The 21052-nt window shown below is 42.7% G+C and overlaps 1 protein-coding gene across 1 annotated transcript in view; it reads right to left on the bottom strand.

Annotated features, from left to right (window-relative positions):
* LOC144605449 (bromodomain and PHD finger-containing protein 3-like) overlaps positions 1-15853 on the bottom strand; it is a 58663-nt gene extending 42810 nt beyond the window's left edge. Inside the window, exon 1 of the mRNA XM_078420718.1 lies at positions 15605-15853. The gene's annotated coding sequence lies outside the window, so the exon portion shown is untranslated. The remainder of the gene's footprint in view (positions 1-15604) is intronic.
* Between the last annotated feature and the right edge of the window lie 5199 nt (positions 15854-21052).

Here is a 21052-nt window from a genome sequence, read left to right as displayed (position 1 = left end):
TATCTCTATACATTGTGGCTGGCTCGATTGTAATCATGATTCTTTCCACTGACTGGTTAGCATGTCACAAAAGCTTTTCACTGCACCTACGGTGCATGTGACAATAAACTAAACTAAATTAAACAAACTAGTATGAAGGAATAATATAATTACTCAAATATCCATATTCTGGTTTAGAGTCATAGAATCATACAGCACGGAGACAGGTCCTTCAGCCCAACCTGCCCATGCCAACCAAGATGCCCCAATCCCACCTGCCTGTGTTTGGCCCATTTCCGTCTAAACCTTTCTTATCCATGTACTCCATAAACAAAATGTTTATGTAGACATTACAGGTTTCATCTCCACCATTCTGTTTACTGAAATGATAAATTTAATTTGAGTTTTAAAAAAGTACAAAATGTAAACAAGAATGCTAGGCATTGTGTTGGAGAAACAACGCCACAGTGGAGCAGTGGTAGAGTTGCTACCATACAGCACCAGAGACCCGGGTTCGATCCCAACTACGGGTGCTGCCTGCATGGAATTTGTATGTTCTCCCTACGTAGGTTCTCCAAAGATGTACATGTTTGTAGGTTAATTGGTTTCTGTAAGTTGTAAAATTGTCCCGAGTGTGTTTAAGTTATATGGGGTGATCACTGGTTGGCATGGACTCGGTAGGCCGAAGGGCCTGTTTCCATGCTGTATCTCTAAAGTCCAAATCCTCCAATTTCATTCGTGACCTTGATTTATATAAAGCCGTATAATTTTAATAATGAATGTAGATACCCAATTGTTTTTTAAAGTTTGCCATAGTTTTATTGAAACCAGTCAGATAGAATTCAGTATTTCTCTGATCATATCGTTGGATGGATTTTCATTCTCTCATAACAAAAAACTATGACAGATTGAAATGAAAGACACACAAGTCCAGACTACAGCCGTCACTAACACACTTATCTGACGAATGTACCTGGCCAAACATGCATAGATTCCTTCCATCTTGCATGACTATTTGCAAACAAGAAGCATCTCATTTTGATTGACCTCCAGGAGTCAAGACAAGGATGTTTCATTGTCATATGTACCAAAAAACAGAGCAATTACATTCTTACTTGCAGCAGCACAACAGATTTGTAAACATAGTACTCGCAAAAAAAATCAATAAAGTTAGAACCTCAATATTAAACAAAATAATTAGTCCTTAGTGGAATCAAACAGTTGGCAGTTCATAGATTAGTTGGTGTAGTGTTCAAGAGCCTCGTGGGTGTTGGGATGAAGCTGTTCTTGAAACTGGTAGCCAGATCCAAATAGAAAAGGTAGTACTTTAATACACTTATCATGAACTTACTGTCAAGTCCAGTCACCCGTATTCTAAAGTATGTGTCCAAAAGAATAAAAAGTCCACTCCTCTACAAGTTCACCATTCCCCTATTATTTCAATTAAAGAGAAACAGACCGTTCACCCAAAAATATAACATCAGAACCCAAACTATTAAATGCACTTGAATATATAGACAATAATTTATTTATTGGGAGCCATGTTTATTAGTACTTATTAGTTTACAAGAAAATGTACTGGCTACTTTGTCTTTTCTAAATGTAGAAATAAGTATCTACAGATGCTAGTTTACACAAAAGAGTACAAAGTGCAGGTCAGGCAGCATCTGTGGAGAACATGGATAGTAGTCTGAAGAAGGGTCCCAATCCAAATCGTCACCCATCCATGCTCTCCATAGAGGTTACCTGACCTGCTAAGTTACTCCGGCATTTAGTGTCCTTTTGCCTCTTCTTAATGGTGTCTTTCCGAGCCCAGGAAAAGCCTTGTTAAGCGTATTTTTCAACACCGTCTATATTTATTTCAACATCCAACCATTTATAATTCCGGGACGGAATTTATAATACTGGGACGGTGGGAGTGACAATGGGAACACTTTACATCCCAATTCTTCTGCTGCAACCCACCATTCCTCCTCACTCTTTACACTACACAAAAGGAGATTAGTGTGGGTCAGGTGAAAAAAATTACATGAAATCTCCTATCATTTTTTATTTATTGTAGCACCTGCCCATCCCCTCATACTCTTCCCACTGGGTCCTCCATTCCCTCTCTCTGCCCCACCCTTACTTGGCTCCACTCGCCCTTACTTATCATATTCCATAAACTGCACCACTTTACCATGTCCACTTATCACCTCCCACCCTCAGTCACCTTCTCCACCCTTTCCTGACTGTCCATCAACCCCTCCTCACCTAGAAGCGCCTATTATTTGCCAGCTCTGGCCCCACCATTCTTCTTCACCTCCTTACACTTGCCCTCTTCCCTCTACTCGTTCAGACCAGATGAAAAGCCTTTACCCAAATTGTTAACTGTCCGTTTCTCTCGACAGATGCTGCCTGACCGATTGAGTTCCACCAGCACTTTGTTTTTTGTTGCGGTAAAATCTACTCACTCTCCAACTGTGAGTTTTTGGAAACTATTAACCCAAGCATTGTCCAGACGGCAAACATATTCACATATATATGGTGATGGGTATATGAGGTAGTTGAGGTAGATACCAAAACATTTAAAATACATTTGGACAGGTACATGGATAGAAATGGCTTACAGGGATATAGACCAAACACGGGCAGGTGGGACTAGTGTAGATGGGGCAACTTGGCTAGCATGGGCAAGTTGGGCCAAAGGGCCGTGCTGTATGACTAATGAATTTTAGGTAGCTGGGTAATTTAATCCACTAACTTGCTTGAATTTCAGCATGGTTCATTTGCAAATATAAACATCAGTTTCACAAACAATAAGTGTGTTGTATAGATCAGATTTCTATTACTCATTTCACTTGCTTTCAAACCACCCTAGAGACTAGATCTGCATTTATTTTATTGCTTGTGGCATGAACGAATAGGTGCATTTATGCTACATTAGTTAATACAGAAAAAGTTCAACATTTGTCACCTTTGTGTACCATTTCCCATTGGATATTTCTTCCTTTTATATTTTTTAATCTAATTCAATTAGAAATCAGGAACAAAAACTGGCAAATGGTTAGGGTACAATCAAGTTTTTCATCTTGACTACCTCTTGGGCAACACCAAAATTGGAAGGATTAATGATTCGAGGAGGGTCACAACCAGGTACATGAGGATATTAAAAATAACGTTTGAAAGGGCAAGAAATTACAAATTAATTTTAAATTTAGCAACATACAAGGTAATGTATTTATTTAATAAAAAGTAGGGCATACTTTATTTGACAGGAAATTAAGAATCTAAATGGATGGAAAGCAAAGTGATCATGAGGAAGATACAGCATGAAAACAGGCCCTTCAGCCTAACTTGCTCATGCCAGCCAACATGCCCCATCTACACTGGTCCCACCTGCTCGTGCTTGGCCCATAACCTCTAAACCTATCCTACCTATGTATCTGCCCAAATATCACTTAAATGTTATGATAGTACCTGCCTCAACTACCTGCTCCAGCAGCTCATTCTGTTTACTCACCACCCTTTGTGTACAAAAAAGTTGCCCCTCGGGTTCCTATTAAATCTTTCCTCCTTCACCTTAAACCCATGTCCTCTTGTTCTCGATTCCCCTACTCTAGGCAAAAGACTTTGTGCATTTACCTGATCTATTCCTCTCATGATCTTGGGCACCATAAGATCACCCCTCATCCTCCTGTGCTCCAACGAGTAAAGTCCTAGCCTGCTCAACTTCTCTCTATAGCTCATCCTCACATCTTTCCTATAACATAGTAACCAAAACTGAATGCAATGCTCTAAACATGGCCTCATCAATGTCTTATACTACTGTAACATGACCTCCCAACTTCCCTACCCAATACTGATGAAAGCCAATGTGCTGAAAGCCTTCTTGACAACTCTATCTGCCCATGATGCCACTTTCAAGGAACTATCTACCTGCACTCCTGCTCTACAACACTCCCCAGAGCCCTGCCATTCATTATGTGGGTCCTGCCCTTGTTAAACTGCCCAAAATGCAACACCTCGCACTTCTCAGTATTAAATTCCATCAACCATTCCTCAGCCCACTTGCTCAACCGATGAAGGTCTTGCTGCAAAATTTGACAACCATCTTCACCATCTATAATACTACCCACTGTCGTGTCACCTGCAGATTTGCTAATCATGCCTTGTATGCTCACATCCAAATCATTGGTACAAATGACAAACAACAATGGGCCCAGCACACAACCCTGAGGCACACCACGAGGCCTCCAGTCGGAAAAGTAACCTTCCACCATCACACGCTGCTTCCATCCATGAAGCCAATTTTTCTATCCAGTCAGCTATCTGTCCTTGGATCCCAAGCAATCTAACCTTCCAGAGCAACCTACCATACGGAACCTTGTCAAATGCCTTGCTGAAATCCATATAAACAATGTCTACAGCTCTGCCCTCATCAACCTTTTTGGTCACCTCTTCAAAAAAAACTCAGATTTGTGAGACATTATCTCCCCAGTACAAAACCATGTTGACTATCTCTAATCAGCCCTTGTCCATCTAAATGCATGGATATCTTGTCCCTCACAATACTTTCCAGTAACTTTCCGACCACAGATGTTAGGCTCACTATCCTGTTGTTCCTAGGCTTTTCCCTACAGCCCTTCTTAAATGCAGGTACAACAATTGCCACACTCCAGTCTTCCGGCACCTTACCCGCATTTAATGACTACTCATAAATTGTAGCCAAATCACCTGCAATTTCCTCTCTAGCATCCCACAATGTCCTCCGATATATCGGAACAGCACCTCCTCGACCATACACTGACTGCCCTCAAGACATGGAATTCTCTGCCTCAGAAGGCAGTGGAGGCCAATTCTCTGGATGCTTTCAAGAGAGAGCTAGATAGAGCTCTTAAAGATAGCGGAGTCAGGGGGTATGGGGAGAAGGCAGGAACGGGGTACTGATTGAGAATGATCAGCCATGATCACATTGAATGGTGGTGCTGGCTCGAAGGGCCAAATGGCCTACCCTTGCACCTATTGTCTATTGACACTTCCATTGACTGCCCCAAGTTCCCCGGTCCTCAAGTCTTTCTCCACTGTAAAAGCAGAGGAAAAATACACATTAAGGACCTTGCCCATCTCCTGTGGCTCTACACAGAGTTGACTGCTTTGATTCCCGAGGGATCCTATTCTCTCTCTGGTTACTCTATTGCCTGTATAAAATCTCTTGGGATTATCCTTATTATCTGCTAGAGCAATTTCCTGTCCCCTCTCTTTTTTCCCTTCTGGTTTCCTTTTTCAGCTAGCTCCTCAGTTCCCGAAACTCCTCCTGGCTTGATCCCAGCTGCCCACACCTGCCACATACCTCCTCCTTAATCTTGACCACAGCCTCAATTTCTCTCATCCTCTTAGCTTCCTTACACCCACCTACCCTGCCCTTCACTCTAACAAGAACATGCATGTTTTGGACTCTTGTCAGAACACTTTTTAAAACATCCTATTTTCCTCATTCGTCCCGTTTCCTTCAAACAACCTGCTCCAATCACTTTGAGCGAGTTCCTGTCTAATACCTTCAAAGTTGGCCTTGCCCCAATTTAGAATTTGAACTCAAACTTAACTCGATTTTAACTCTATCCATAACAATCTTTAAAAATATTTTTTTAAACTGCTAACCTGTTCCTGTCAGAAAATCACCACTGACGGAATGGACAATTGCCAGATGTCCTTAAAATTATTACATTTTGAAGCAAAACATTTTTGCAAAAGGATAACCAAATTAAACAGCATGAATGTAGTCTCCAAGAAATAGAGGAACAATTGAAGCAAATAGTATCAATACATAAATACATTAACGGGAAATCAAGTCAGCATAAGGGATAAGGAAGGGGAAGGTGGTGCTAACAGAATTAGACAAGAAAGGGTGTGGGAGTATCGAGCGACACATATATTGGAGCAGGCACTGGGGTGTTCTATATCTTGCATCATTTCATGTAAACTTAAACATGAAATGATGTAGGTTTATTAAACAGAGGCACAAATGTAACACATTCAACATATACATTTGCAAGTTTTCACAGTGGCCTTCCCTCCATTGACGGTTCATGATGTAATGCCAAAAGCAAAGATAGTGGCTGTAACAAATGGCAGGCAATCAACACAAAATTTGATCTTATTCGCTGTGTGTGATTTGCCGCCTCACAGCGCCAGAGACCCAGGTTCGATCCTGACTACGGCTGGGTCTGTACGGTCGCTTGTACATTCTCCCCGTGACATGTGTGGGTTTTCTCCTGGATCTCCGTTTGCCTCCTATACTCCAAAGACGTACAGATTTGTAGGCTGATTGGCTTGGTAAAATCGTCAATTGTCCCTAGCATGTGTAGGATGGTGTTGGCGAGCAGGGATGGCCAGTCGGTTCGGACTCGGTGAGTCAAAGGGCCTGTTTTTGCATTGTATCCCTAAAACTGTTACAAACTTTTTAAAAAAGGGAAATTAGATAATAACTGTATTATAACAGTTGTGGCAAGTTCATGCAGTCTATCCAGTTTTACTAATAATATCCACTCATTCAAGTCTTCCCTGATCCAGATTGATAGCTTTGGAGGAAATGTGAAGTGGATAAATTCAATGAATCCGCAATTAGGTTATTGCTGAATTCAAAACTCTCGACTAAGTTTGGGACAGCACAATGGCACGGGTGGTGGAGCAACTGCCTCAGAGAGCCGGTGCAATCCTAACCTCAGGCGCTGTCTGTATGGAGTTTGCACATTCTCCCAGTTTCCTCTGGGTGCTCCGGTTTCTTCCCATATCCCAAAGACGTGCGGGTTTGTAGATTAATTGGCCCCTGTAAATTGCCCCTAATTTGTAGAGAGTGGATGAGAAAGTGGGATAACATGGAACTAGTGTATGAGTAATCGATGGATGTCATGGACTCAAGAGAGCCGAAGAGCCTGTTGCAATGTGTAATAGCTGGACAATTAGAACTTCAACCAAGCAGTATATGTAACTATATAAATTAGGAAGTTAGGGACTAGCCACATGGCTGTGAAAAGCCTTGATGACTTTATATTACTTTCAAAATGTAGAGAAGACTTGTTAATATTTACAGATTTTGAAATGTTATCCCTTATCACTGATCACACTCCAAAGACGTACAGGTATGTAGGTTAATTGGCTGGGTAAATGTAAAAATTGTCCCTAGTGGGTGTAGGATAGTGTTAATGTACGGGGATCACTGGGCGGCACGGACTTGGAGGGCCGAAAAGGCCTGTTTCCGGCTGTAGATATATGATATGATATGATATGATAAATCAAAAGAATTTTGACATGTAATATGATATCAGACACCTTAAGATTTCTAATCCACATTTTTCTTCACTGAATAACAGACAACTATCAATGAACAGTACAATTTTGATACCAATAGGGAGTAGGTTGAAGAGTGTGAGGATCATGATAAAACAGAATATTTGTAATACCAAAGGAAAGAAAAAACAAAACTAAATTTGTAAATCAAGGAAAAAAGGCAGGAAAAAAATAATTCTCTCTTCACCCCAATATCTAAATTAACTCCTTCCCTGTCATGCTAAGCTAGCCTATTATCATTTGCATTTGTTATTTGCTAGTTTGTTTGATTTAGCTTTTGAAAACAGATGAGAATATTTTTTTTAATCATCTCAGTGGTTAAAAAGTCCTGTTTGAAAATAGCACGGCCTGTAAATTTACAGCGAGAATTAGACTTCACCCAGTAACCCTTCATCATCACATGCAATCTGTGAACAAAATGTTTGATAGAAACTCATTATGCCAAAATAATAGTCAATAAGGGAGCATGCATTGAATAAACCTCATAGTCATACAGGACAGAAACAGGTCCTATGGCCCAACTTGTCCATGTTGACCAAGATGCCCAATCTACGCTAGTACACCGGAGTCAGATATAATCAAACCAGTGCATCTTATCCAATACCCTACATGTATCAAGTTACAAAACTTGCTTCAAATTTTAAAAAACAAATTGCTGGAGGAACTCAGCGAGTCAGGCAGCATTGATCCACAGAGTCCCTCCAGCACCTCAGAATAAAAGGAAGTATCTTTAGAATGGAGATGAGGACGAACTTCGTTAGTCAGAGGGAGGTGAATCTGTAAATTGTCTGCCACAGATGGCGGTGGAGGGCAAGTCATTGGGTATTTTTTGAAACAGAGATTCTTGTTGTCAATAATCAAGAACATATATTCAAGATCATATGTTCTTGATTATTAAGGGTGTCAAAGGTTATGGGGAGAAGGCAGGAGAATAGAGTTGAGAGGTAAAAATCAGCCATGATGGCATGGCAGAGCAGACTTGATAGGCCGAATGGCCAATTCTGCTCCTATGTCTTATGGTCACTTTGTTTTTTTGCTCAAGATTAGAGCATCTGTAGTTTCTTGTATTTTGTATCAAATTAATCTGGATACAAGAAACTACAGATGTTCATTCAAAGTTTACTGCTCCAAGCATTCAACTTTTCTTTGATTATGATGTAGGTGTTTAAAATTTAAAAATAGATAATGGATTTCAAGAATACATAATGTTGCCAAACAACAAAATGTTGACAAACAAGGTAAGTATTGACAGCAGCATTGTATTTGCAACTGCAAAGTATCTCTTTCCTCATATGCATTAGTCATCGCTCCTTATAGTAAACTGGCCTAAGATAGTTAAGTCACAATTATACTAACGTTAGCAATGCATTTACACCAACATGAAAGTGGCAGGGTCTTTTGTTGCCTACCTACAGAAAATACTTCCAGCACCACATTGTCACATCTTGCCAACTTTCTCAATGTCTCCAGCATTTATTGATTCAGAAATTCCAGCATGCTATTGTTCCTCAACTAAAAATCGATTATTTGTTTAGACTTCAATGGTAAGTATTAATGCAAAAATAGACTTCCCCAGTAAGCACCAAAAAGTTATTCAACAAGTAGCCAAGTTCCATCCTTATTTTGGCATCCACAGAGGCACGGTGTTGGTTCAAGGAATTAAAATCCTGACCACTCTTTCGCATGCTAATCCAGGAAACTGGAGACAATTCTTAGGCACTTACAACTAACTTCTGACTAACTGCAACAAACTGGAGATCAAACTTCACACTTTCTTCAAGTATATGTTTATGCTATTAATTCAATAACACCAAGTGTTGGGTGAACCAAAATATATGGATATTTATTTTAATTACAAACAGATCTCAGTGGATTATAGCACCATTAAACAATGTCACATTTGTCTAATTTTAAATAATTTGAGTACAGAAAAATGGCAAAAAAGAACTAAAAGACATGTACAAGAAGGTTGACGGATATAAGAAATATAAACAAGAAATATAACAACATTAATAATGTTTCAGGCTGAAACATTAACAAAGAAGACATATGCATTTCTTTTCCTTTTCAAGTTATGACGGATATTACTCTTAAGGCACAAAGTGCTGGTGTAACTCTGCAGCTCAGGCAGCATCTTTGGCGAACATGGAATGGCGTAGACCCCAAGCATCACCTATCCATGTTCTCCAGAGATGCTGCCTGGCCCGCTGAGTTACTTCAATGTGTGTCGATTTTTTAAATATAAACCAGCATTTGCCGTTCCTTGTGTCTACTGAAGGTTTCACCATACTGAAAGGTGGCAATTACAAATGAAATAGTTAAAATGAAATAAACCTTTATAAACGGAATAAAATTAAATATTTAAGGCAAGAAAACTGACATAAATAATGTGGTGACTTCAGACTGTATATTAGCTGTAACCTGCATTGGTGTATACACATTTTAATTCTATTTACAGCTCTTTAAGCTGCAATTATTTTCACTTCAGCATGCTCTTCTCAACTACTACTTTAATTTACTTGACCAATTTATTTTCTAAAATAAAAGTGACTCAACAATAATAACTATCAGGGAAGATATTTACCAATGCAAGAATTAGAAATTGATAAAAAGAATTGCAACATGTAAAGGTATTTTCTCTATCCAACTTTCAATCCATTCAATAAATGTGATTTTTATTTTTAAAGTAATTGATTTTGGAAAGCAAAATTAATTTTGACCGAGCACTCGAGCAGGTTGAAGTTTTCTCAAGAAATTTATGATACAGTAAATATACATTTTCTAGATAAAGGTTTGCATTTACATTTCTCTCCCTATTAACAACTATGTGCAAAATTGTCAAACAACTTGAGCACCGGAGACTCGGGTTCGATCCTGACTACGGGTGCTGTCTGTACAAAGTTTGTACGTTCTCCCCGTGACCTGCGTGGGTTTTCTCCGAGATTTTCGGTTTCCTCCCACACTCTAAAGACGTACAGGTTTATAGGTTAATTGGCTTAGAAAGAGGGGAACTTTTCAGTGACTGCATGACTTCTGCTTTGGTAAGAGCATAAAACTCTTCTCATTTTAAAAATTATTAAAAGATACAATTGACTTGCAAATTCGTTTGGTTTCAATAGCTCACATTAAGACAAAACTAGAACTTGGAGATTTGGTTTTGGTTGCACCATGGAGCTTTTCACCATTACGGCTAACCAGTATTATTGTCATTAGGTTATTGTTTTGGGATTATATTTTCTGTGTGTTATTGAGTTTACAAGCATTAAAGCTGCAGCAAGGAATAATTTTATTGTTCCGAGTTCGGTACATATGACAATTAAACACTCTTGATTCGCTGCTCCGAAGAAAACATATGGAAACGCATATAAATTGTATTATTTTAAAGCGTGATCTTCCTCAAATAAAGTTTTGAATCAGAAGTACATCAAGTCAGTGGAACATTGAAAATATTGACAGGGGATCAGAATGGGATGTTAATTTTACACCGCTGTGTGAAAAGTGCATCTCTGCTCTGACTCCCTGCTCCAGAAGGAACACTAAATCCACATGTGAAAATTAAAATATTTTTACTCCAAACTATCTAAAAAGCAAAAATTAAAACATCTCTGCTTTGACAAAACATTTCCCAATGGGTGGCCTTACATATTTGAATTTCAGTTCTTGCATACTGACAAACACACACTAATATTGGATCATTATCAATGTGTATTACATCGGATCAAAAGAAATCTGTATCTGGAAGTTAATGGCACCATTATATTATCATCACAGGCAACTTCAATGAAGACAGATGGTTGAGAAGGCTTCCAAATTATAAACCGTCTACTAAATGTATATACTGTTTGAAATTCCTTGGATAATATTCTGTTTTCCCCATAGGAAACACTAGCAATCTATGATGATTGCAGTTCAAAGGTTTTCTTCAAAAGATCCCATTTACATTGTTACAAATTATTTAGGTTTAATGCTAGAAAGTTATTATTACAACAAGAATAGTTATTTACATCCTGCATAAACTTCCACATAGAAATAAAATGTTGGGTACAATGAATTGCCAACTCAGAAATGTTTAAACAGAGTAAAATATACTGCATACCAAAACGGACACCAGAATTAAATCAGTTGTTAGGTTCATAAATATCCTCAACCTCATTCATTTAGTACGCTTGACAATGTCCCTGTGAAGCATTTTGGTTCTTTTTCCACCCAGAAAGGCCACAAATAAATGAAAGCTGCGACAATGTATTGTGCATAAACGTGCATTTTGCTCAGAAAGTTGGACACTAAATCCACACTTGCCAAAATTATAATGCGCTCACTAACTATCCATGAAGGTAGGAATAAAACATTCCCTGCCTTACAGGACATGTACATAATTCAGTTGGTCTAGTTTTCGAGGCTTGTCCAAACAGGGCGCACATTGGTGCAATTGGTAGAGCTGCTGCCTCATTGCACCAGAGACCCATTCAGTCCTGACCTTGGGTGTTGCCTATAGATTTTGTACATTCTCTCTATGATGGTGTGGGTTTCCTCCAAATGTTCCACCTTCTTCCCATAACAACAAGGTGTGTGGGTTTGTAGGTTAATTGGCCTCTGTAAATTTGCTCCTAATGTGTAGAAAGCAGATGAGAAAGTGGAATAACACAGAACATATATGAATGAATGATCAATAGTCAGCATAGACTCAGTGGGCCCAAGGGCCTGTTTCCATGCATATCTTTCAATCAATTTCAAAGACGTATTTTCGTAGGTTAATTGAGTTCTGCAAATTGCCCCAAGTGTCTCGGGAGTGAATGCAAAAGTAAGATAACACAGAACTAGTGTGATAGTCAACGTGGACTCAGTAGGCCAAAGGGCCTGCTGCCATGCAATAGACAATAGGTGCAGGAGTAGGCCATTCGGCCCTTCGAGCCAGCACCACCATTCAATGTGATCATGGCTGATCATTCTCAATCAGTACCCCGTTCCTGCCTTCTCCCCATACCCTCTGGCTCCGCTATCCTTAAGAGCTCTATCTAGCTCTCTCTTGAATGCATTCATTGGCCTCCACTGCCTTCTGAGGCAGAGAATTCCACAGATTCACAACTCTCGGACTGAAAAAGTTTTTCCTCATCTCCGTTCTAAATGGCCTACCCCTTATTCTTAAACTGTGGCCCCTGGTTCTGGACTCCCCCAACAGTGGGAACATGTTTCCTGCCTCTAACGTGTCCAACCCCTTAATAATCTTATACGTTTCGATAAGATCCCCTCTCATCCTTTTAAATTCCAGTGTATACAAGCCTAGTCACTCCAGTCTTTCAACATATGACAGTCCCGCCATTCCGGGAATTAACCTAGCAAACCTACGCTGCACGCCCTCAATAGCAAGAATATCCTTCCTCAAATTTGGAGATCAAAACTGCACACAGTATTCCAGGTGCGGCCTCACTAGGGCCCTGTACAACTGCAGAAGGACCTCTTTGCTCCTATACTCAACTCCTCTTGTTATGAAGGCCAACATTCCATTGGCTTTCTTCACTGCCTGCTGTACCTGCATGCTTCCTTTCAGTGACTGATGCACTAGGACACCCAGATCTTGTTGTACGTTCCCTTTAACTAATTTGACACCATTCAGATAATAATCTGCCTTCCTATTCTTACCATCAAAGTGTATAACCTCACACCTATCCACATTAAACTGCATCTGCCATGCATCCGCCCACTCACATAACCTGTCCAAGTCACCCTGCAACCTCATAGCATCTTCCTCAGTTCACACTGCCACCCAGCTTTATATCATCTGCAAATTTGCTAATGATACTTTTAATCCCTTCATCCAAGTCATTGATGTATATTGTGAATAGCTACGGTCCCAGCACCGAGCCTTGCAGTACCCCACTAGTCACTGCCTGCCATTCTGAAAGCGACCCATTTATCCCCACTCTTTGCTTTCTGTCTGTCAACCAATTTTCTATCCATGCTGTATCTTTCAATCAATTTCTGAGACAGGCAGGTGCATTGGCTTCTGAAAAATGGCACAAAGACAGCCTTCTTCCACCTCAAAAACATTGCCCGTCTCCGTCCATCCCTCTCCTCCACAGCTGCAGAAACCCTCATCCACGCCTGTCTCACCCTCAAAAACCATCAGTAAACTTCAATACATTCAAAACTCCGCTGCCCGTCTACTCACCCACACCCTGATCCGTGACCATATCACCCCCGACCTTTACAAACTCCACTGGCTCCCCATCCCCCAGAGAATCCAGTACAAAATCCTCCTCATAACCTACAAAGCACTCCATAACCTGGCCCCATCCTACCTGAACGACCTCCTCCACAGGCACACTCCCACCTGCACCCTCCGCTCTGCTGCTGCCAATCTCCTATCCCCCCACATCCGGACCAAACTCAGATCCTGGGGGGACAGGGCTTTCTCCATCGCTGCTCCCACCCTATGGAACTCACTACCCCAAACCGTTAGAGACTCCTCCACACTCACCACATTCAAAACATCGCTGAAGTCTCACCTGTTCAGTACTGCCTTCAACCACTGAAGGTCACCTCACCTTCTGTCTCCTTTCTCTGTTCGTTTACTTATTTACTTATTTATCTATTTATTCATTTCCCTATGTTCTCTAAATCTCTGTAAAGCGCTATATAAATGTAATGCATTATTATTATTATTATAACATCGAACTACTGTGAACAGGTGATCAATAGTCGGAGTGGATTAAGGTCATAGAAACACAGAAAATTGGTGCAGGAGTAGGCCATTCGGCCCTTTGAGCCAGCACCACTATTCAATATGATCATGGCTGATCATCCAAAATCAATACCCCGTTCCGGCTTTTTCGCTGTCTGGCAAAAATATTAAGAACTTGGGTTAAACTTGCGTCTTTGTGAAATCTATTCAATGTTTCCATGTTGTGCATTTCAATCAATCAATCTCAAAGATGTGCAGGTTTGTAGGTTAATTGCCCTATTTAAATTTCCCTGAGTGTGCAGTGGATAAGAAAGTAACATAACATAGAACTAGAGTGAAAGGGTGATCAATGGTTGACATGGACTCGATGGGCCAAAGGGCGTTTCCATGTTTATCTTTCAATCAATCTCAGAGACGTGCAAGTTTGTAGGTTATTTGGCCTCTGTAAATCGCCCCTACTGAGCAGGGAGCAGATGAGAGAATGGGATAACATGGAACTAGTGTGAATGGGTCAAAAGGGCAGGTTTCCATACTGTATCTCTAAAAATAACACCACCATGTATCTGTACACTCTGGATGGTTCGATTGTGATCATGTATAGTCTCGACACGAAACGTCGCCCATTCCTTCTCTCCAGAGATGCTGTCTGTCCTGCTGAGTTACTGCAACCTTTTGGGTCTATCTTCAGTGTAAACGAGCATCGGCAGTTCCTTCCTACACATGTATAGTCTTACCGCTGTCTGGATAGCATGCAACAAAAAGCCTTTCACTGTACCTCGTTACACGTGACAATAAACCAGACTAACAAACACGCACACCAATGTGTGCAATTATGTAGGAGATTTCTGAGGTGGCTCCAGCTCCCTGCTCAGCCTTTTGTTTACTATTTGACTTGCTCAGTGCTTTAGCACCATGGTATTGGCTTCATCTGCTTCCCATTTGCATCCACACCAAGGCAAGCTCAGCCGATCCATGACGTAGAGGCCACCGGGGGGTCAAAAGGTGGCTGACGTCACTGCAGCAAACCATTTTCCCGGGCGCATTTGAATTTAACCGCTGCCGGTGCAAGCAGCCGTCCAAATATCGGCACGAAATCCATATTGACTGCCCCCCCCCGCACACACAGCACGATCCATAATTCGCCATTGGAATACTTACAGGAGGCACCCCGGCCTAATCTGAGGAGGAATTTATCCTCTTCAGCCAACAACCTCCCCTCCCCTCCCCCAGCGCGCCACCAACCTTGCTGGCGGACGGACGCGAGATGGTCAGCGCTGCGGACCAATGGGAGCCGGGGGACGGTTTACGAGCAGCCGCGCCGACCAATGGGCGGCGGAGCGGACCCAGTGGGCGGCCTGAAATGCCCGAATCAGGGGCGAGCGTCCTCCCCTGGCAACCAATGAGCGTGAGGCGGAGGCGGGACCAACGGCCAGCAAGTTGGGTTGCATGGAGAGAATGTACAGTGGAACAAGATGGCGGCTCTTTCCACAACAAGCGACCCCCAACGCATATTAATTACAGACCTCTAACGGCCGACCCGAGCCCGTCACAAAGCCTCGCAGCTCCCCTTCCCAAACCACAGGCAAACAACCGCGCACAACAAACGCCATTTACCTTTGTGCTGAAGGGGAGGGGGAGGGGAGCAAAGAAATCCTCCTGCGGGCCGCAATAATTATTAATGGCAGCGGCAGCGCCTGCTCCCCGCCGTCGTTCACCGCCTCGTATGTCGTCCACTGCGGCCGGGGCGCTTCATGGTGCGCCCGAGGGTGTTCGGCGGGAGCCCGGCGTCAACAAAAGACGGACTTTAATGGAGATTTGAGTGCGTCAGATAGCGGTAGGGAAGGCGAGCGCTGGGCGCTGCTGGCGGGGGGAGGGGTGGGGGAGGGGGAAGATCTTTTCAATCACAGGCCCGACACGCCCCTGCGCATGACCCGAGCGAACGGGAAACCCCGTGCGCCGGCCGGGGAGAGGGGGCAGCGGAGGGGAGAGGGGGCAGTAGGGGGGAAGAGGGGGCAGCGGGGGGGGAGAGGGGGCAGCGGAAGGGAGAGGGGTAGTGGAGAGGGGAACAGGGGGTAGTGGAGGGGGAGAGGGGGTAGTGGAGGGGGCAGCGGAGGTAGTGGAGGGGAGAGCAACTGGGAGGGGGCAGCGGAGGAGAGCAACGAGGAGGGGGGCAGTGGTGGGGACAGCAACGAGGATGGGGGGGGGCAATGGTGGGGACAGCAACGGGGAGAGTGGCAGTGGAGGGGAGAGGGGGTAGTCGAGGGGAGAACAACGAGGAGAGGGGGCATTGGAGGGGACAGCAACGAGGAGGAGGGGGGGCAGTGGAGGGGGACTGGCGGGGAGATCAACGGCCGACGGTGGGGAGGGCGGCAGCAACCGCACGGTTTGGGGTGAACGGCAGGGACGAGTGTAGGGCAGGGCAGCGACAAGATGGGACAATGATAGCGAACGGCGGACAACAGTGACAAACGGCGAGGGACAACGGAGGACGGGGGCGAGTGAACGGCGAGGGAGCAATGGCGAAGCGTGGCTGGGGAGGGTGGCGAAAGGCGAACGTTGCCTGAGCCACGGCGCCAGTCCGCTCTTCCTGGGCAAGAATCGCTTCCCTTGCACCGAACCTCGGGATTCCTTTGAGCGGAGGAGACGAGCTGGGCGGGCTACAATAATATTACTCCTGTAAAGGAGTGGTTTTAATTGTCCGCCGGCCTGAACACTCAATGCAAAGTAGAGACCGGTCTGTCCATTCCCTCCACATATGCTGCCCGACTCGCTGAATTCTTCCAACACTGTGTTTTAGTCACATCAATGCACGGCCGTTAAGAACTTTAAAAAGACGTTTGGAACACTGCAACAGCTCCTCTGCTTTCAGCTTGGGCTGACTGTCCTATCAAATCTAAGGAACACACAAAGTGCTGGAAGAACTCAGTGGATCATAAAACAAAACAAAAAGTTATATATGGGTAGGGGACGTTTTGGGTCGGGACCCTTCTTCAAACTCCGGACTTCGTAATCTGCAGAAAAGTCTGGACCTGAAACGCTGTCTCGATTCCTTCCACTGATGATACCTGGCCCGCTGAGTTCAACCAGCACTTTGTGTTTCCCTCGAGATTCCAGCAACTACATCTCCACTCAAACCAGAGGTACTGATTGCACTCAATATTAACGCAACGCCGCTGGCAGCGATAATTGCGAATTCAAAAGTTCAATCCAATGAGATAGGTTCTAAATAAATTGTATTTAGAGGAGTAAATTGCTACGCATCTCCGGATCCTTCCACAAGGATGCAACTTAGTAACTTGCAAGAAAGCATCACAACACAAAAAAACTGCTGGAAGAGCTCTGCGGGTCAGGCAGGGTCTGGACCCGAAACATCAATACTCCCTTTTTGCCTCCACAGATGGTGCTTGACCCTCTGAGTTCTTCTTGTAGTTTATCTTTTGCTCCAGGTTCCAGCTTCTTCAGACTCGTATCTCAATCAAAACATTCACAACTCGAATCCAGATTTTGTCTTTGGCCTTCAAATGTTTATGTCACGTGCTTTTCCGCTCAAGGATTTCGTTTGTTTAAATGTATTCACTCATTGCTATTATTCGATGAAAATAAATATTCAAAATATGTCATGGAAAAGGTGTGAAACTTTAAAACGTGATGTCACCTGTTCTTTTGCCAGTCTCACTGAAAATAAAACGGAAAGAAATAGCGCTTATTGTGTTCCGTTAACACATTTCGCTTTGCATAATTCGTATTGCATAATATCAAATTACCCGGCACTGATCCAGATCTGTAAACTGATAAAACGGGACACACACCGCCTAATTGCGTTTTTAAGTGAAAATTCGGTCCTTTGGCTATTAAGCCGATTATAAAATGTCAATTTAAAAGGTGTAAAAATCCAAATTCGATGTGTCTATATACCCAGTTGCAGAAAACTTCAGAGTCAATTGGATTTTCAAACTATCACATCGAATGGTTGGTGCTAAACAATTATTAAGAATGTTATTTTGACCCCACTTCACTGAAAGTGTGCTCAGCTGGCTGGCATGTCAACACATTGGCACCGCACAGCTTGAAATGTTATTAGCGTAAGGAAAATTAGTTCTACCAAATTCCATCCTACAATCCACATTAAGTCAGATTAATAATTATTATGGTGTAGATTTAATTAACTGCTGAAGTAAAAGACCCACTGTACAGTCTTGTCAGTATAGTTTAAGTTTCATATTGTAAACAGAGGGATTACATTTTTTTAAGTTTCTCATTTTGCTTGTTTACAATTTGAGTTGTAATCCTTTCATGAGATTCCCTTTGCCTCGGGCACTTACAAACATTACAAGCTTCAGTTTACATATTTCCACAAACTCTTGCATTTTGCTCAAATAGATAATTAAGAAATACAATTAGTTAATCAGCTGTGATGTTTTCCGGATTTAATGTCAACAGTAACAAAAACAAAAATACCAAGATAGATTTGGAAATTAATGGGATAATTAGGAAAGGAATAATTAGGACATGGCTTAGTCCGTGTCTTACAAACTTGATTGAGTTTATCAAGAAGGTAATTGATGCGAATAGGACAGGGATGTTTTCACATGGACATGAGGCATTTAGGCTAAATAAATGGACCGGAACCTGGCACATGGGGTATAATGCAGAAAACTGAGGGAATCCTCCACTTTGATGAACAACAAAAAAGCTAATTATTTATTAAAAGATGTGAGATTGGACAGTGATGTGCAAACAATACACAAAATCACAAGAAAATAGCAATACTTGAGTAGGCCGCCAGATTGATATCTATGCTGGCCTTGCCTCTTGTGCACCAGTTCCTCATAATGCATGATTTCTTGATCTTTCAAATATTTATCTATCTCCACCTTAAATATTTCTAATGATCTGGCCACCTTTCTTTGGGGCAGAGGATTCCCGAGATTCACTGCTCGCTGAGTGAAGACATCCTTATGCATCACTGGCCCTTTATTTTGCAACTCTGACCCTGTGTTCATGATTGTCGATGAGAATCTCTCAACATCTATCAAAGAAGGTTCTCAACCCGAATCGTCTTCTATCCATCCAGAGATGCTGCCTTACCTGCTGAGGTACTCCAGTACTTTGTGTCCTTTTTTTTAATCTACTCTGTCAACATGTTTGAATAAGATCACACCTCATTGTTCCAAACTCCAAGTAACACAGTCGCAAACTGTCCAAACTGCTATTCCTGTCAAAAGTCCTTGACAAGGTAATTCTAAATCAACTACTGCCTTACCTACACCAAAATACCATCCTGGAAAGTTTCCAGTCAAGTTTCAGGGCCCACCACAGCACAGAGTCTGCCTTGTTGAAGGTACACAACGAGCTGCTTCTCGCCATCGACACCAGCGACTGCAATCTTGCTCCTTCTCGACCTCAGCGCAGCGTTCGGTACAGTGGACCACACCATCCTAATGGACCATCTCCGGTACGGGGTTGGCGTTGATGGCACTGCCTCTTCCCCAGCTAGCCTCTCCTGCTGTGTTCCACAAGGCTCCATCCTAGGCCCCATTCTCTTCTCTCTGTACATGCTCCCCCTCGGCCAAATCATTCAAAGGCACGGCATTTCTTTCCACTGCTATGCGGATGACACACAGCTTTATTTCCCCCTAAAACCCAATAACCGGTCAAATTTAATCAGCCTCATGCACTGCCTTGAGGACATAAAATGTTGGATGGCACAGAACTTCCTTCAACTAAACGAGAGCAAGTCTGAGGTCATCCTATTAGCTCCCACCCCCCCCCCCCCCCCCCCCCCCGACTCCATCAAAACGATAACAGGCAGCCTTGGAAGCCCATCCTTCCTAGTCAAACCGCATGTCAAAAACCTTCGCGTGATATCTGACTCTGCATTAATGTTTGACAAGCAAGTCAACGCTGTGGTAAAATCCAGCTTCATACCATAACTAAAATCAAACCATTCCTCCAATTTGACGACCTTGAAAAAATCATCCACGCATTCATTTCCTCCCACCTAGACTACTGCAACTCCCTAAACACTGGGATCAGCCAATCATCCCTGTCTCGCCTGCAATTGGTCCAAAAGGCCGCAGCGAGACTCCTGACGGGTACCTGTAAAAGGGACCACATCACCCCGATTCTGGCCTCTCTCCACTGACTCCCAGCACAGTACAGAATCAACTTCAAGCTCCCCCTATTCGCATACAAAGCCCAAAATGAGCTTGCCTCCCCCCCCATATCAAAAATCTTCTAACCCACAACTCTATCTCCAGGTCCCTCCGGTCAGCCGACTTGGGGCTACTGACTATCCCACGGTCTAGGCTTAAGCGCAGGGGTGATTGCGCTTTTGCGGTTGCAGCACCTCGACTGTGGAACAGCATCCCTCTCCCCATCAGAACTGCCCCCTCCATCGACTCCTTTAAGTCCAGGCTCAAAACCTATTTCTACTTCCTAGCGTTTGAGGCCCTCTGAGGGGGCACTGTGAACTGTTTATGTATGTGTTATGTTTGTGTGCCATTGTATGTTCTTTTTTAGTACCTGCACTGATGTACAGCACTTTGGTCATCGTGGGTTGTTTTTAAATGTGCTATACAAATAAAATTGACTTGACTTGACTGACTTGACTAGTCTCTTGATAGGACAACTCTAATCCCAGTTGAATTTTTGTACTTTTTTAGTAAGGAGCCCAAATCTGCAGCATATTTTTAGTATGGCATCACTAATACCCTACATAATGTAACAAACCCCTCCTATTTTTAAACTCTAACTCATTCACAATAAAGGGTGAAATGCTGTTTGCCTTAACTACATGTTGGGAGGTAGGTGTGCTTGTACACAAGTAACTGAAAACCAGCAGGTGATTAGGAAAACAAATGGTATTCTTAGCGAGAGTATAGGATTACAGCAGACAGGAAAATTTATAACAATTCCATAGAGCCTTGGTAAAACCACTTCACTTTCTTGTCTCCTTGCGTGCAGTAAAGATTCACAGGACTGAATCCAGAAGTGGTGGGTTTACCGTACAAGGTGAGAGCAAGTAGAGTGGGATATCGAACTTTGTCGAACTTCAATGTT

Source organism: Rhinoraja longicauda, chromosome 24, assembly GCF_053455715.1.
Source record: "Rhinoraja longicauda isolate Sanriku21f chromosome 24, sRhiLon1.1, whole genome shotgun sequence".
Taxonomy (NCBI): domain Eukaryota; kingdom Metazoa; phylum Chordata; class Chondrichthyes; order Rajiformes; family Arhynchobatidae; genus Rhinoraja; species Rhinoraja longicauda.
Note: the sequence above shows the minus strand (reverse complement) of the source record. Positions and strands in the feature narration are given on the sequence as shown.